Source organism: Macaca mulatta, chromosome 10 (assembly GCF_049350105.2).
Source record: "Macaca mulatta isolate MMU2019108-1 chromosome 10, T2T-MMU8v2.0, whole genome shotgun sequence".
NCBI classification, from domain to species: Eukaryota; Metazoa; Chordata; class Mammalia; order Primates; family Cercopithecidae; genus Macaca; species Macaca mulatta.
In genome coordinates this window covers 23,728,733-23,745,479 of record NC_133415.1, presented here as the reverse complement: position 1 = coordinate 23,745,479, position 16,747 = coordinate 23,728,733, and the positions used below count along the sequence as shown (strand labels likewise).

The following is a 16,747-nucleotide window of genomic DNA, read 5'->3' as shown; positions in this document are numbered from 1 at the left end:
ACAGAATATTATTCAGCCATGAAAAGGAATGAAGTCTTGATGCATGCTACGTCATGGATGAACCTTGACAACATTATGCTAAGTGAAAGGAGCCAGACACAAAAAGTCACTGGTTATATGATGCTATTTATAAGAAATGTCCAGATTAGGCACATCCAGAAACACGGAAAGTAAATGAGTGGTTGTCAGTGCCTGGGGTGGGTTGGGCAGGGGAATAGGTACTGACCGCTTAATGGATATGGAGGGTTTTTCTGGTGTGAAGATGTCCTGGAACTATTTAGAAGTCATGTTTACATAACACTGTGAATGTACTTAATGCCACTGAATTGTACCATTTAAAATTGTTAAAATGACAGGGCACAGTGGCTCATGCCTGTAATCCTAGAACTTTGGGAGGCTGAGGAGGGCAGATCACTTGAGGTCAGAAGTTTGAGACCAGCCTGGCCAACACGATAAAACACCATCTTTGCTTAAAAATACAAAAATTAGCCAGGCGTGGTGGTGCACATGCCTGTAGTCTCAGCTACTCTGGAGGCTAAGGCAGGAGGATTGCTCGAACCTGGGAGGCGGAGGTTGCAGTGAGCCGAGATTGTGCCACTGCACTCCAGCCTGGGTGGCAAAGCAAGGCTCTGTCTAAAAAAATACATAAAATAAAATAGTTAAAATGATAATTTTATGTTATGTACAATTTTTAAAAACTGCATGTCACTCACCTCTCAAGAGGTGGTGTGGGAGCAAGAAAGAAGCCATCAGAAGACACAGGTCCCCCAGCTGATCTCTGCACACCATGCTGGGCACCCTGGGGCAGGTCAGCGCAACTCTCTGAACACTATTGTCCTCTGTGTCCTGGGACTATTGCCTTTGGCCCCGCAGACCTCACAGGCTCAGGGCAGGCTCATGTGGGAGACTACAGGGCACGCCATAAAGTGCTACAACGAGGTTAGAATCATATAAAGGAATAGTACCACCATAAGAGAGCATACAGGAATAGAGCATGATGTAGTTTCGGATATTTGTCCCCACTCGAATCTGATGTCGAATTGTAATCCTCAGTGTTGGAGGTGGGGCCTGGTGGGAGGTGTTTGGGTCATAGTGGAGGATCCCTCATGGCTTGGTGCTGTGCTCGCGATAGTGAGTGAGTTCTCTTGAAATCTGGATGCTGTAAAGCGTGGCACCTCCCCATCCCCTCTTTCTTGCTCCTGTTCTCATCGTGTGATGGAGGTACAAGCTCCTGCTTGGCCTTTTGCCATGATTGGAAGCTTCCAGAGACCTCCCCAGAAGCAGATGCTGGAGCTATCTATGCTTCCTATATAGCCTATATAACTGTGAGACAATTAAACCTATTTTCTTGTAAATTACCTAGTCTTAGGGATTTCTTTTTTCTTTTTTTTCTTTTTCAGATGAGGCTTCACTCTTTCACCCAGGCTGAAATGCGGTGGCGTCATCTCAGCCCACTGCAACCTCCATCTCCCAGGCTCAGGTGATCCTCCCACCTCAGCCTCCTGAGTAGCCGGGACTACAGGTGTGCACCACCACACCAGCTAATTTTCTGTATTTCTTTGTAGAGACAGGGGTTTGCCATGTTTCCCAGGCTGGTCTCAAACTCCTGGCCTCAAGTGATCTGCCAACCTTGGCCTCCCAAAGTGCTGGGATTACAGGTGTGAGCCTCTCCACCCAGCCAGGTATTTCTTTACAACAATGCAAGAACGGCCTAACTCAGAACCCTTGGGCTCCATTCTGATAGCTAAACATCTCTTCCACTGGTCAAGCTTTCCTCCCTTTTCCAAAGGGCCCTACCCCGCGTTGTCTCATAAAATCCCTGGAAAGAAGGCAGGCCAGAGATGAGCAGGGGTTCTTCTCCCAGTGTGACCTGCCAATGTGTCTTCCCTGGCTGGCTTTCTAGAGGATGCCCCCTGGGTGTGCACATGGAGGGGCACAGGGAGCCTTCAGATATCTACTGATGTTGGTGAACCTGGACCTATCTCATTGCCAGTGTGTCCTGGTGAAAGAGCAGGAAGCAGCAGCAGGCACACCAGCCTTGGCGCCCCCTGCTGGCACTCTGCTGCACAGGCCATGTTCTTACCTCTGGGCCTTTGCACATGCTGTTCCCTCTGCCTGGAACTGTCTTCCACTATATTAGTTTCCTATTGCTGCTGTAACAAATTACCACAAACTTTTAAGGCTTAAAACAACACCAATTTATGACTTGACAGTTCCGGAGGTCAGAAGGCAGCCATGGGTCAGACTAGGTTAAAATCAAGGTGCTGAGGCTGCACTCCTTTCCAGAGACTCTAGAGGAGCTTCTGTCCTCTTGCCTCTTCCAGATCCTGGAGGTTACTGCATTCCTTGGCTCCTGGCTTTCTCCTTCCATCTTCAAAGCCAAGCAGCGTTGCCTCTCTCCAGTCATTCTTCCATAGTCACACCTCCCTCTCAGCAAGGTCAGGAAAAGCCCTCTGCTTTTAAGGACCTAGATGGTTAGATTGGGCCCACCCAATCTAGGATAATCTCCCCATCTCCAGACTCCTTAACCCTAATCTCATCTGCAGAGTCTCTTTTGCCTTGTAAGGTAACATAGTCACAGGTCCTGGGGACGAGGAGTTGGATGTCTGTGGGGGCTATTTTTTTGTCTACCACAACCACTTCCTCTTACGTTGCCTACTTGTTCAGTGATTCAATGCATGCATTTTGGGTGCCTACAATGTTTCAATGCTGGGCAACCATGGTGACCAGTTTAAATGCAGCCTCTGCCATCATGAACCTTCTAGGCTGGTAGTTCTTGGTATAATCATCACCTCCAAGAGGCCTTCCCTCACTGGTCCCTTGGATCCCCAAGCTGCTCCATTCCAGCACTGTCACTTTGCAAGGTCTCTGGCCTATCTCCCCAGCCAGACGCCTTAAGGACCAGGAGTGCATCTCATTCACCTCCACATTGTCAGAGGCCTCACCTAGCAGCATAAGCATTTGGGACACATTGATTGAATCAGGTGAATGTGGGTTCCACCTCCGCTCCACCGTCTCCAAGCTGTGTGACCTTGGGCAATCCCATTCCCTCTCAGAGCCCAGGTTCGCCGGCTCTACAGTGGGGATACATGGCAGCACCTGGCATCAGAGGTTTTTGTAAGGATTAAATCAGACAAGGTCCCTCGTGCATATAGTAGGTGTTCAGCCAAATGGCAGCTCCTTTCTCTCTTTGAGCTGCTTCATGGACACAGGCTCTGAGTTAGTATTTGCAATTCTTGATCTGGGGCCAACACTGAAATTATCCCAGGCCTCAGATTTCTCCATCAGAGAACCAGGTTATAGCAGCATTCATCACAGGCCCATTGGTAAACACAGTGTGGCTGCAGGTGCCAGCCTCTCGAACCCTCCCCACCCCAAAAGCACCAAATACTGGCTGGGTGCAGTGGCTCACACCTGTAATCCCAGCACTTTGGGAGGCCGAGGCAGGTGGATCATGAGGTCAGGAGATCGAGACCAGCCTGGCCAACATGGTGAAACCCCATCTCTACTAAAAATACAAAAATTAGCCAGGAGTGGTGGCGGGTATGGCGGGTGCCTGTAGTCCCAGCTACTCGGGAGGCTGAGGCAGAAGAATTTCTTGAACCCGGGAGGCGGAGGTTGCAGTGAGCCAAGATCGTGCCACTACACTCCAGCCTGGGCGACAGAGTGAGACTCCTTAAACAAACAAACAAACAAACAAACAAAAAAACCCACACACACACAAAATGCCACCTTTTGGAGGACTGGCTAGAAGTATGGAAACTGGCCAGGTGCTGTGGTTCATGCCTGTAATCCTACTTTGGAAGGTGGGTGGATGGCTTGAGCCCAGGATTTCAAGACCAGCATGGACAACATGATGAAACTCCATCTCTACCAAAAAAAAAAAAAAAAAAGCTAGGCATGGTGGCACGTGCCTGTAGTCCCAATTACTGAGGAAGCCGAAGTGGGAGGATTGCTTGAACTCAGGAGGTCGAGACTGCAGTGAACCATGATTTCACCACTGCATTCCAGCCTGGGTGACTGAGGGAGACTGAATCTCAAGAAATAAAAAATGTAAAAGAAGTATGGAAGCTGAGTCTTGGCTAGATATTCGGCATGAAAGCTGAACATGCATCTATCTGCACACAGTAGGTACTTCGTCTGACATCAGGCAGTGGTGAAAGTCTATATTTTGGAATCAGGCTGACCTGGATTCAAATCGCTATTCTGCAGTAATCAGTACACTGACCTTGAGCAAGGGTCTTCCATTTCTCTGAACTTGATTTTTCTCCTCTGCAAAATGGGGACAAGAAGAGGACCCGTTTGTGAGGAATAAGTAAGATAAAGGAGACAAGTGTCTCACCTGGCACCTGGCACGTAGTAAGGACAAGATCACGGTGAGCTGTAATGATCACAGGAAAAAGCCCACCGCCGTTGAGGAAGCAGCCAGGAGACCGGGCCCCTGGAAGTTACACCAGGTCAGCCTCCAATTTCCCGTAATTCGGCGACTCCTACTCGCCTGGTAACTTTGGAAAATATTATCTTAGTGTTTGCAATTCTTGATCTGGGCCCAACACTGAAATTATTGCAGACTTTCTTCTCCTTTTTCTTCTTCTTCTTCTTCTCTTTTTTGACAGCTTGAGCAAAAGGAGTTGTTTTTGAACTTCAGGAGGGGAAAAACACACGCGCTCACGCACACGCCCCAAACAGCATCATTTTGCAGGACAGAATGTCCCCTGTGCTCTGGAGCGGGCAGCCCCAGCCCCACTTCAGCAAGCCTCACAAACACTTAGTGTCACTGCGGGTTATGTAAGCGTGGTTTGGGCCTGTGAGGTTGGACGTGGCCTTGGGTTTTGAAAGGAGGCAGAGGAGTTTGGGTGAGGAGCCGTTTGGCTCAAAATAAATCCAGGAACTCAGTGCAGAAAAAAAATAAATAAATAAAATCTCCTAGACTCTACTGAAAGGAATATTTAGATGTATAGTCTGGAGTGTCCAGAACTCAGAAAACACAAGCCAGACTGTGGCCAACATGGCCTTCTTGGCCCCATCACGCACATAGGTGGGGCTGAGAGGTGGTGGAGTGTCACAACGTGACCCCGGCCGTGGGACAAGGGCAACATACAGACCATATCACTGCTGGAAGGAAAACGCCAATCCTTAGTATTTTCAAAACTGGTTTGTCCTTTTGTTCCTGGAGCTCCCTGCCTTTCTGTTGTGTTGTCGGATTTAGTGATTCTTAACGGACAGTGGCGTCAGGGCAGGCAAGCAAGATCTTTGTTCCAGGGAAAAGAAAGAAGGAGATGCAGCGTAACCACCTCATCCTGATTTGCCCGAGACCTTTCCCAGTTTCAAAACTGAAAGTCTCACTTTCAAGGAAACCCCTCTGTCCTGGGCAAATGGGGACAATGAGTTGCCCTGCAAGACAGCATAACCCTAATGACCATCATAATCATGCTGGAGCCCTGAGTGTCCCTCCACAGGCTTATATGCATTGTCGCACTTCATTCCCCCAGCTGCCTTTCCAGGTAGGTTTCTCATACCCATTTTACAGACAAATGAGGCTCAGAGGAGGAAAACATATGGGGCAGTGGGGGAGAGAGGAAGATGCTCAGGGCTCTTATTAAAATCAGAGATTTGGCCAGGCATGGTGGCTCATACCTGTAATCCCAGCACTTTGGGAGGCCGAGGCGAGTGGATAACCTGAGGTCAGGAGTTCAAGACCAGCCTGGCCAACATGGTGAAACCCTGTCTCTGGTAAAACTACAAAAATTAGCCAGGTGTGGTGTGAGCACCTATAATCACAGCTACTTGAGAGGCTGAGATGGGAGAATTGCTTGAACCCAGGAGGCGGAAGTTGCAGTGAGCCAAGATCATGCCACTGCACTCCAGCCTGGGCAAGAGAGTAAGACTCTGTCAAAAAAAAAAGAAAAGAAAAAAAGAAAAAAAAAGAAAGAGAGAGAGAAAGAAAGAAAGAAAGAAAGAAAGAAAGAAAGAAAGAAAGAAAGAAAGAAAGAAAGAGAGAGAGAGAAAGAAAGAGAAAGAAAGAGAAAGAAAGAAAATCTGAGATTCCTGGCCCCCACCCCAAAGAATCCAACCCAGTAGTTGGGGGAAATTGCATTTATAACACACACTCCTGGTAGTTATATGAGCAAGTAATTTCAATGTGCAAAACCCAACCCACCTCCATTGGAAATTACCCTGGAACTGAACATGGAAGGTGAAGTTCAATGGGGACAGGCATTTGAGCTGAGGGAACAGCATGAGGAAGGGCACAAAGGTGTAGTGACAGGGGAGTGTGTAGCTGAATATAATGTCCCTGATGGACAAAGTGGGAAAGGAGGCCGCCATCGACAGATCTAGGGCTTGAACACCAAGCTAAGGAGTTCAGGCTTTATCCTGAGGCGACTGGGGAGCCTTGCACGGTTTAAACAGTTGTGACTAGGTCAAATTTGTGTTTTGGAAAGATGATTCCAGCTCTTATGCAGCAGTTATGTTGCACAGGAGTATGAGTGGAGGCAATAGCACAGTCAGGAGCGACAGAAACCCAGCACAAACTGGCTGACACCAAAATGGAAATTCATTGACTCATATAATTGACTCCAGCTTCAGGTATGGCTGGATTCAAGTGCTCAATTTAGAAACCAGCCTCTCTCCATGTCTTGGCTGTGTTCTGGCTTCTTTCCAGACAGGCCCTCCCTCTGTGATGACAAGATAGTCTCCGGAAGCTCAAGGCTTGCCTCCTGTGGCTTAGCAACCCCACCAGAGAGAAAATCCCTCTTGCATAGAACTTTCAGCCAAAGTCTTAGAGCTGGCACTTGCTGGCTCTGATGGGCCCATCCCCCAGCTAATCACAGTGGTATCTTGTTGACCAGGTCTGCATCAAAACCCACTCCTAGAGTTAGGGAGTGAGATCAGCCCCATCCCATATCCGCAGTCTGGGATGGGAGAGCGGGTGCGGAGCCCCAAAGGAAAATCTGGATTCTGTCCCCAGGAACCTTGATCATGGACCATGTAGGGGAGACAGCGAAGTGCCCCAGCTTGGCTGGAACCCAGGGATTATGGATTACCATCACCACCTGCCTGAAGTAGAAAGAGAGTGATGAAGTGAGTGGTAGAAGGACGTACAGCAACCCAAGGGCATCAGGTCTCAAACTTCCTTCAGACAACCACTAAGGCCAGCAGTTCATGATGGGGGCCCCTGCAGGGTAGGATTTCTGCACACTCCCTGGAAACAGACCACAGAAGCTGCTCAGTGATTCTCAGAAACTTAAGAAGTAACTTCCACAGCTGCTATCTCACAAGCCCCATTGCAATCTTTAATAACTGGAATTTTTTTTTTTTTTTTTTTTGAGACAGGTCTTGTTCTGTCACCCAGGCTGGAGTGCAGTGGTGCCATCTTGGCTCACTGCAACATCTGCCTCCCAGGTTCAAGCGATTTTCCTGCCTCAGCCTCCCAAGTAACTCGGACTACAGGTGCCCGCCACCACGCCTGGCTAATTTTTGTATTTTTAGTAGAGACAGGGTTTCACCATGTTGGCCAGGCTGGTCTCGAACTCCTGACCTCTGGTGGCCCACCTGCCTCGGCCTCCCAAAGTGCCGGGATTATAGGTGTGAGCCACCGTGCCCAGCGTGTATATTTTTAAAATGCATTAATTTATTTGGATTGATTGAATGATTGAATTAGGGTCTCACTCTGTCGCCCAGGCTGGAGTACACTGGTGCAATCATGGCTCACGGCAGCCTCAAACTCCCAAGTTTAAGCAGTCTTCCCACCCCAGCCTCCAGAGCAGCTGGAACCACAGGCGGGTGTCACCATGCCTGGCTAATTTTTTATTTTTTTGCTATGTTGCCCAGGCTGGTCTTGAACTCCTGGGCTCAAGCAATCCTCCCACCTCAGCCTCCTGAAGTGATGGGATTACAGGTGTGAGCCACTGCCCTGGCCTTTATATTTAATTGACAAACAAAAATTATATGCATGTATATACACACACAAGGGAATACTATTCAGCATTATAAAAGACAGAAACCCTGTCATTTGCGACCAACATGGATGAACCTAGAGGATATTATGCTAAGTGAATAAGCCAGACACAGAAAGATAAGTACAGCATGATCTCACATGTATGTGGAATCTAAAAAAGTCAGACTCACAGAAGCAGAAAGTAGGAGACTGGTTACCAGGGGCTGGAGGTGGGGCATGGGAGAATGAGGAAATGTCAATCAAAGAGTACTCAGCAATTAGGCAGGAGGAATAAATTCTGCAGGTAAATATTAAAAGGGGAGAACCCTCAAATAATCTCTGGTCTAAAGTCAGGATTCAACAGAACGATCATATCTCACGCAATGACCTCTGAATTGCAAGGTCACCAGGGGAAGACAGAGCCACAGGTTGATGGAGCTGAGGTTCCCTGAAGCATGGGATGCCACGGTCCTTGCCCGGGCACAATTCATCCAGACATGCAGATCCATGGCTGCCTGGAGTGCGGTCCTCACAGCATGAGCTGGGGAGTCACCAGTCCTGAGCTTCCCTAGCCCCTAACCCTGCCTGGTACACTGTGAGACCCAACAAATAGTTGTCAGATCAAGGGATGGCTGCCCCAATTGTCTTGCACACCTCCAGGCATGGGAGGCTCACTGCCACCCAAGGCAGCCTGCCCCTTTGTTGAACAGCCTGATGGAAATGCTGCTCTTGACCCCAAATGGCAAAATTACGGAGCAACATGCAGGGAACTCTGGCTTTGGCATTTATCCTCAGGAGAGAATTCAAAAGCAGTAAAAACAAGTCATCAACAGGAAGGTGTTCATTCTTGTGTTGTCCGTCATGGTAGAAATCTAGCAGTGATCTGAACGTCTCACAGACGGCAAAGATTCTCTCTCTCTCTCTCTCTATCTCTGTGTGTGTGTGTGTGTGTGAGAGAGAGAGAGAGAGAGAGAGAGAGAGAAAGAGAGAGAGAGAGAAAGAGAGAGAGAGAGAGAGAGAGAGAGAGTGTTACTCTGGAGACACCACCACAATGGACAACCTAGCAACCATTAAAAACGTGAACTACGAGAAGCATGTAGAAACATGAGGAATTGCAATCTAACAGAAGGTTAGGAAAAGCAGAATGCACATTGCGCCTGCAGCCACGTAAGCTAAATGTGCACAGACAGGAGGGGTTGGAAATAAGCAGGAAAGGAAATAGCTGTGTGGTCAGAGTGGCTGCACCTTAGGCTGTTTTAAAAAGCTTCTTTACGATTGTATCTCCTCATTTTCTGTGTACCATGATTCCCATTTTAGAGATGAGGAAATCAACATCCACAGAACTGAAGCCATTTGCACATAGTGGCTGCTGAAACAAACCTGGCGGTTGACTCTGAGCCCTTTCATGATCCTGTTTGCCATCTCCCACCTGGGCCTGCAAGTTCTGCAGCCCTTCTGAGAGCTGAAGGCAAAACCCTTGCCCCGAGAGCCTCATCTTCTCGATGACTGTTCCTGTGCCCTCATTGTCCCCACTTGGAGACTTGGTCTCAATTCTCCCCATCACAGACCAAGAAGGAGCCATGGCCAGAGATGCCTCCCCGATAGACGAGAACTGCCTGGAAACATCCACGCTGCCACAGCCTGACCTTTGCGTGAATCTTGGGAACAAAGACCCCTTGCACCCACCGGGGCGGCCCTGCCAGGCAAGCCAACAGAGTGATGCGTGGAGCCACCTGGCGTGGCCATCTGCTCTCCAGGATGCTATTAAATCTGACCCGGCAATTATAACTTCGCAATAGGTGATGGCCTCATAACCACAATACATCCCTGAGCTCCAGGCTCTGGGCTCTGTGGAGAATTCTAGAGCATCACAGGCCAGGTAAAGAGCCCCTTCTTTGAAGGAAAGTGGAAGATATAACCTATCTGCAGATAGAGCTGGCTTTGCTGAGCCATGTATTAGGTGGTGCAAAAGTAATTGCGGTTGTTGCCATTACTGTCAATGACAAAAACCACGGTTACTTTTTTTTTTCTTTTTTGAGACAGAGGCTCACTCTTGTTGCCCAGGCTGGAGTGCAATGGCACAATCTTGGCTCACCGAAACCGCTTCCCGGGTTCAAGCAATTCGATTCTCTGGCCTCAGCCTCCTGAGTAGCTGGGATTACAGGCATGTGCCACCACACCCAGCTAATTTTGTATTTTCAGTAGAGACAGGGTTTCTCCATGTTTATCAGGCTGGTCTCGAACTCCCGACCTCAGGTGATCTGCCTGCCTTGGCCTCCCAAAGTGCTGGGATTATAGACATGAGCCACCGTGCCCGGCTGTGATTACTTTTGTACCAATCAAACCACAATTACTTTTGCACCAACTAATACTTATCTCCTCTTCCTGACAGCTCGCTAAGGTGCATGTTATTCTCCCTGTTTTACAGATGAGGAGCCTGAGGCTCCATAGGTGGGCAGCATCACTGAGCTTGCAAAAGCCATAGCTGGGCTCTGAACACAGGCTCATCAGGCCCCACAAACATGCCCCTTTCCTCCAGCCTGGACTAAACAGCTGAAACAAACACAACCCTCTTCCCTCACCCACCCCATTCCACAATTCTTTGCATTTGAGCCATATGTTCAGGAGTTTCCTGAAGACACAAGCCTCCTATTCAGACATTCACTCAACAAGCATTCATTGGGCGTTGATTGTATGCTAGAATCTGCATGCAGAGGTAGGGAAGCTTTCACAATCCAAAAAGCCATGGCCCCTGCCCTCTTGGGGCTCAGGCTAAAGGGAGAGGCAGCCTCCAATAAGCACGTGAAGCTGTACAGTTGGAACAATGGGAAGGAAGGTTATGAGATGCCATTAGGATGTCAGGGTTGTGGAGGGCTTCCAGGCAGCAGAAATAGCATGTGCAAAGGCCCTGTGGTGGGAACAAAATAGGCCAGTGTGGCAGGAGTATAGTGAGTGAGTGTTGGGGATAAAACACATTTTGATTAACTCCTCATACCAGTGGTTCCAACATTGCCACGTGCCCACTGCACACTGCCTCTGAGCCTCTTGTACATAACCTCTAAATCCTTACAGTACTTTCACGGTGAGGATATTTGCCCCCACTTCCTATTTTACAGTTGAAAGACAATGGAAACTCAGACAGACACTGAAAGTTCCTGAACCCGGCAACTGACTCGGAGCCTGCACATTCAGCCTCTGTGGTGAAGGTTTACCATGTGTCCTGCTCTGTGTGAAGCACTTACACATCTTACTGCAACGAGTCCTTTCAGCAACCTGTGATGTGGAGACTGTTGCACAGACAAGAAAAGTGAGGCTCAGAAGGAGATACGACCCACAGAGCCTGGAAGCTGCAGGGCTGGAATCTAAACCCAGGTAGGTCTGACTCCAAGCAAGCCAGCGCTGTTTCCCCAGGACTACAAATGCAGCAGCTTTGAGGTGTCTAATGGGGCCTCGCAGAAGCCAGTCCCATTCTGTGCACAGACATAAGTGATGAATTCACCCGCGGTTCCTTGTCTGGCCACTGACCTGCAGCCTCGGCAGATCCCCAGGCTTAACAACCTCCAGCCACAGAACTAGTAACTGTCCTGGTGACTGGGGGCATCTTTCTGTGAGTCATCTGAGGGCCTGGCCCCCTCTTCATCCTGTAGGTCCCCTTTATCATCAGCCGATCCTTTGACACCTGCCACTACCTTGGCTGGCACCATCAGTTGAACTCCAGTTCACCACTGCCTCAATCTGGGTTCCCCCAAAAGAAGACCCTCAGGCAAGGAACTCGGGGTGAGCCCTTTGTCAGGTAATTCCAGGAGTACGGTCAGGAGTGGGGAAGTGAGAGAGGAGGAAACCATCGAAGGATGCATTAGGGAGTGGCTGACCACTGCGGGAAGCGGGTGCAGTCCTTCTGGGGACCTCTGGGAGACTGGGCACACTACGATACAGCTGCCTCAGCAGAGGGACGAGGGAGCTGGGGTATTTACCCACCAGTGACCATCCCTCTCTGGCTGAGGGCTGCTCCTGGGGTGGGGTTGGGGGTGTTAACTCTCCAGCCCTTCTAGCCAGCCTGTCCAGTCACCTGGCCAAGAGCACAGGGACTATCTCTCTGCAGATGACCTGCAGGGAGCCAAGACATGTGAGTGGGGCATTGATTAGGGTACATTCATCCATCCTTCCAGTCTTCCAGGCAGCAAACATTTCTACAGCTTCCACCCTGTGCCTGGCAGTGCTACCATCTGAAAAGAGGCAGCCTGGAAGGGCAGAATAATCAAATGCCTACTATGCATGAGGCACCATGATGAGTACGTAAACATGCAATCTTTTCAAACTACACATACATGTATAAGTGTCAACACCACCTCACAGGGCCATGTGTGGTGGCTCACGCCTGTAATATCAACACTTTGGAGGCTGAGGTGGGAGGATCACTTGAGCCCAGGAATTTGAGACCAGCCTTGGCAACACAATAAGACTACAAACAATAAACAAAACTACCTGAACATGGTGGTGTGTGCCTGTGGTCCCAGCTACTCGAGAGGCTGAGGTGGGAGGATCACTTGACCCCACGAGGTTGAGGCTACCGTGAGCTGTGATCACACCACTACACTCCAGCCTGAGCCAGACCCTGTCTCAAAAAGACAAAAACAAAAGCAAACACTTCAGCATATTTTGCGTTCCCTACATACTGACTGTGACCAGTATGAGCATGTGAATCAACCTTGGAACCCTGGTTTTGCCATCCATAATATGAAGCCCCGTCTCCTAGGGTTGATGAGAGGATTACATTGTAAAGTTCACAGACACAGTGCCTGACACAGAGTAAGCACTCCATAATAGGTAGCGATTCTTCTCTTTTTCTCTTCTTATCATCATAGTTCACCAAATCGAAGACACCATCAGTTGTAAACCGCATCACAGTTTCAAAGATGTTACAATGAGGGAAGAGATACACTCTTAGAATTAATGGGATATGGTCTTGTCCCCATTTTCCAGATTAAGGCATTATTGAGGCTTGGTACAGGAATAGCACTGGCCTGTTTTCCCGCCCCTGGGACAGGACCCTCACTAGGTCACCCTGGTGTCAGGTTCAGGCAGATTTTGCTGTTCATGTTAAGCTACAGCAGGAGAATCAACACTTTTCAAGTGGTGGATTAATTTCTTTCAGTGCTATGTCAAAGAGAACCAGAAGTCTGGAGCAATTATGCTGATGGAGCCCACACCCACCCAACACCCACGTCTCGGCCTCCACCAAGATGACTCAGCCCAAATTATCCCCCTAATTGTCTCAACCTGTGTGGACTCCAGCTGGGGCCCTCCTTCCCCCAAACCCGCATGACTGGATCCTTGAGGGCTGCAGACAGGCACAGAGCTCCCCTCTCTGTGAAATGGAGTGTTGCTTTCCAGGCCCTTCCACCATTGCTCATCAACGCAGTTTCCACTTCCCTCCCGCTTCGGCCCACGCTCCTCTGCACACAGGCCTGGCTGTTGATGGTCTTTATGAAAGCTTCTGGGCCAGGCATGCACTTTGGGAGGCCAAGGTGAGAGATTGCTTGAGTCTGGGAGTTTGGAGACCAGCCTGGGCAACATAGTGAGGCCCCGTGTCCTTAAAATAATAATAATACATTATTTATTATTACAATTTTTTTTTTTTTTGAGACAGAGTCTCGTTCTGTTGCCAGGCTGGAGTGCTGTGGTGCGATCTTGGCTCACTGCAACTTCCGACTCCCTGGTTCGAGCGATTCTCCTGCCTCAGACTCCTGAGTAGCTGGGATTACAGGCATGTGCCACCATGCCTGGCTAATTTTTGTATTTTTAGTAGAAACGGAGTTTCACCATGTTGGCCAGAATGGTCTCTATCTCCTGACCTCGGCCTCCCAAAGTGCTGGGATTATAGGCGTGAGCCACAGCGCCTGGCCAATAAATTAATTTTAAATTTTAAATTAATGTTTAAAAAATTTAAAAGTAGCCGGCATGGTTGTATATGCCTGTGGTCCCAGGCACTTGGGAGGCTGAAGTTGGAGGACTGCTTGAGTCCATGAGGTTGAGGCTGCAGTGAGCCGTGACTGCACTGCTGCACTCACCCTGGGTTACAGAGTGAGACCATATCTCAAAAAAAAAAGAAAGAAGGAGAGAGAGAGAGACAGAGAGAGAGAGAGAGAGGAGAGAGAGAGAGAGAGAGAGAGAGAGAGAGAGAGAAAGAAAGAAAGAAAGCAAAAAAATGAAAGAAAAAGAAAGAAAGGAAGGAAGGAAGGAAGAAAGAAATAAAGAAAGAAAAAGAAAGAGAAAGAAAGAAAGGAAGGAAGGAGGGAGAGAGGGAGGGATGCAGGGAGGGAAAGAAAGAGGAAGGAAGGAAGGAAGGGAGGGAGTGAGGGAGGGAAAGAGAGAAAGAGAAGAAAGAAAAGAAAGAAAAGAAAGAAAGAAAGTTTCTTCTCTAAATAGACCTCCCTTTGGAGATCCCTGTTCCTTCACGGCTGACCCTGCCTTACCCTGTTGTTAGGCCTGGGGGAGGGGAGTACTGAATTTTAAGTCCCTTGAGGGGAGGAACTATCTTGTACTGCCGTCTGGATCCCACCCAGCAGAGGTCATGGCACAGAGATGATGTTCAAGGTAAGTGGGGTTGGATGGAGAGAAGGAAAAAAAAAAGAACCAAAGAAGTTTGATCATGGAAGAACAAAGGAGGCCTCTGAGGAAGGAGCAGGTGTGCTAAGGCTGAATCAGCCTCCCTTAGCAAGAACAAGAAGACATAACAGCAAAAACAAGCAGACATGGTGATGTTCCACATAAACCAAAGAACACACCGGATCTCCAGGCAGACAGGAGAATGCACTCGGGAGTGGACTTTTATATTCAAGATTCAGAAGAGAATTTTTTGGGGGCTAAGAAAGCTCTCCTAGGATATTGATTTTATGAATGCAGAAGTCCCATGAATTGGACAGAAGCAGATTGGGAGTCATGGGCCCCTGGCCCAGGCTGTGTTCATTGCAGGCTGGGAGACACTGGGAAACTTACGCACTTATTTTAATTGGCAGGCACACAGGAATGAATTGATTCCCTCAAGGACACTTGTCTGTGAGAGGCTCAATATCATCATTGGTCTAGACAGTCGCTCAAACTGAGTCAATTCCCCTCCTCACAGCCACAGACATGGGCCATCCTGTATTTAACATAGTTTTGTTCTTCCAGGCTATCTGCCACCCGTTTATGTACACGCATGTATATATCCAAGAACAACAAAGAGCACTGCCGTGGGTAAATGGTTTTTAAAATGAACATAAATGATATTACCAACTGTGGCTCCTCTGCAACTTTCTTTTCTTGGTCAATATTAATTTTTAAGATTCATCCTTACTGGTAAATGTGGTGATAACTCACTCCTTTTCATTGCTATATAATAATCCATTTTACAAATATCCCTTTTAAAAAAAAGTTTAAGAGATAGGTTCTCGCTTTGTTGCCCAGGCTGGAGTGTAGTGGCACGATCATAGCTCACTATAACCTCGAACTCCTGGGCTCAAGTGATCCTCCCACTTCAGCCTCCCAAGTAGGGGGGACTACAGATGCACTACCATACCTGGCGAATTTGTTTTTTTAGTTTTTGTAGAGATGGGGGTCTCACTCTGTTGCCAAGGCTGGTCTCAAACTCGTGGCCTCAAGCGATCCTCCTGCCTTGGCCTCCCAAAGTGCTGAGATTATAGACGTGAGCCCCTGTGCCCACCCAGTATCCCTTATTATATCTATCCATTTCCCCACAGATGAACATCTAAGTTGCTTCCAACCCTGACCCACTAGACACTTCACTTCCTCCTTTCGTGGTCTCATCTATAAAAATGAGATGCCACAGATGACTTCCAAGTTGCCACAGGCTGGCTGCTTCAAATGCAGACTTCACCCCCAGGAAGTTCACAGTTCAGTCGGGGAGCCACGGTTTGTACCGTGAAAGAAATCTCACTCCATGACTGAATTGGGTGGTAGCTGGCATCTTCATCCTCATCTCTGTTGTTGGCCTCTAAACCCTTGCTACCCTGAGAAGGCTTTGCACAGTGCCTGGCACTCCTGGAAGACTGAGTGAGGCCAGTGGGTGGTGTGGCATGGGTGAGACAGGGAGGAGTGGGGTGCAGCTCTGCCAACTGCATCGATTGCATCGGGGGGCCCTGCCTGGTGCATCCATAGCAGTCCAGCCTGGGCAGCTTCCTGTTCCAGCCCGGCAGGTTGCACCTCATGTCACACAGCGGGAATCCTCTTGCTGTTATTTACATTGCCTGCAAAATCCAGGAAATCATCCCTGAATATGTGACCCAGTGTCTTCAGATTAAATCCTTTCAGCAGGATTCTCTTTCCCCAGTATTCTCCTGTGATCTAGACCACAGAGCCCGCCTGACGGGGGATCCGGACTTGACGTTACTGGGAACAAGAAAGAAACCGTGTTGCGAAAGCTCGGAATCAGATCTCCGGCCCGGTAGAAACATTGCCATATGCTTAATTGTGCTCCAATTACACAGAATGCTTCAGAATCACTGCTCTGGGGTGGAGAGACGCTAATGGCCATCATTATATTTGGACAACCCTGTTCAGCTTTATGTGATCTTTGCAACTACTGTGTGGTTCACTGAGAGTTGCTGGCCTATTTTAACATGGGAGAGACGGTGGAGTTCCTCATTTGCAGAAGCTGACTGAGCATCTAGGATGGACCAAGCCTGGTTCCAGGTACTGAGGACAGTGCAAACTAGGCTCTCATGGAACTTCTAGTCCAGTGGGGAAACAAGCAACACACACACACACACACACACACACACACACACACACACACACACACACACA

At 48.7% G+C, this 16,747-nt stretch overlaps 1 long non-coding RNA gene across 1 annotated transcript; it reads right to left on the bottom strand.

The window, feature by feature from the left end:
• Nucleotides 1-2,174: 2,174 nt before the first annotated feature.
• On the bottom strand, nucleotides 2,175-3,892 carry LOC144331867 (uncharacterized). The gene is made up of 2 exons (XR_013399433.1): nucleotides 3,799-3,892; nucleotides 2,175-3,428 (listed from the first exon to the last, which is right to left on the bottom strand). It is a non-coding gene; the product is annotated as an uncharacterized LOC144331867 (long non-coding RNA).
• Between the last annotated feature and the right edge of the window lie 12,855 nt (nucleotides 3,893-16,747).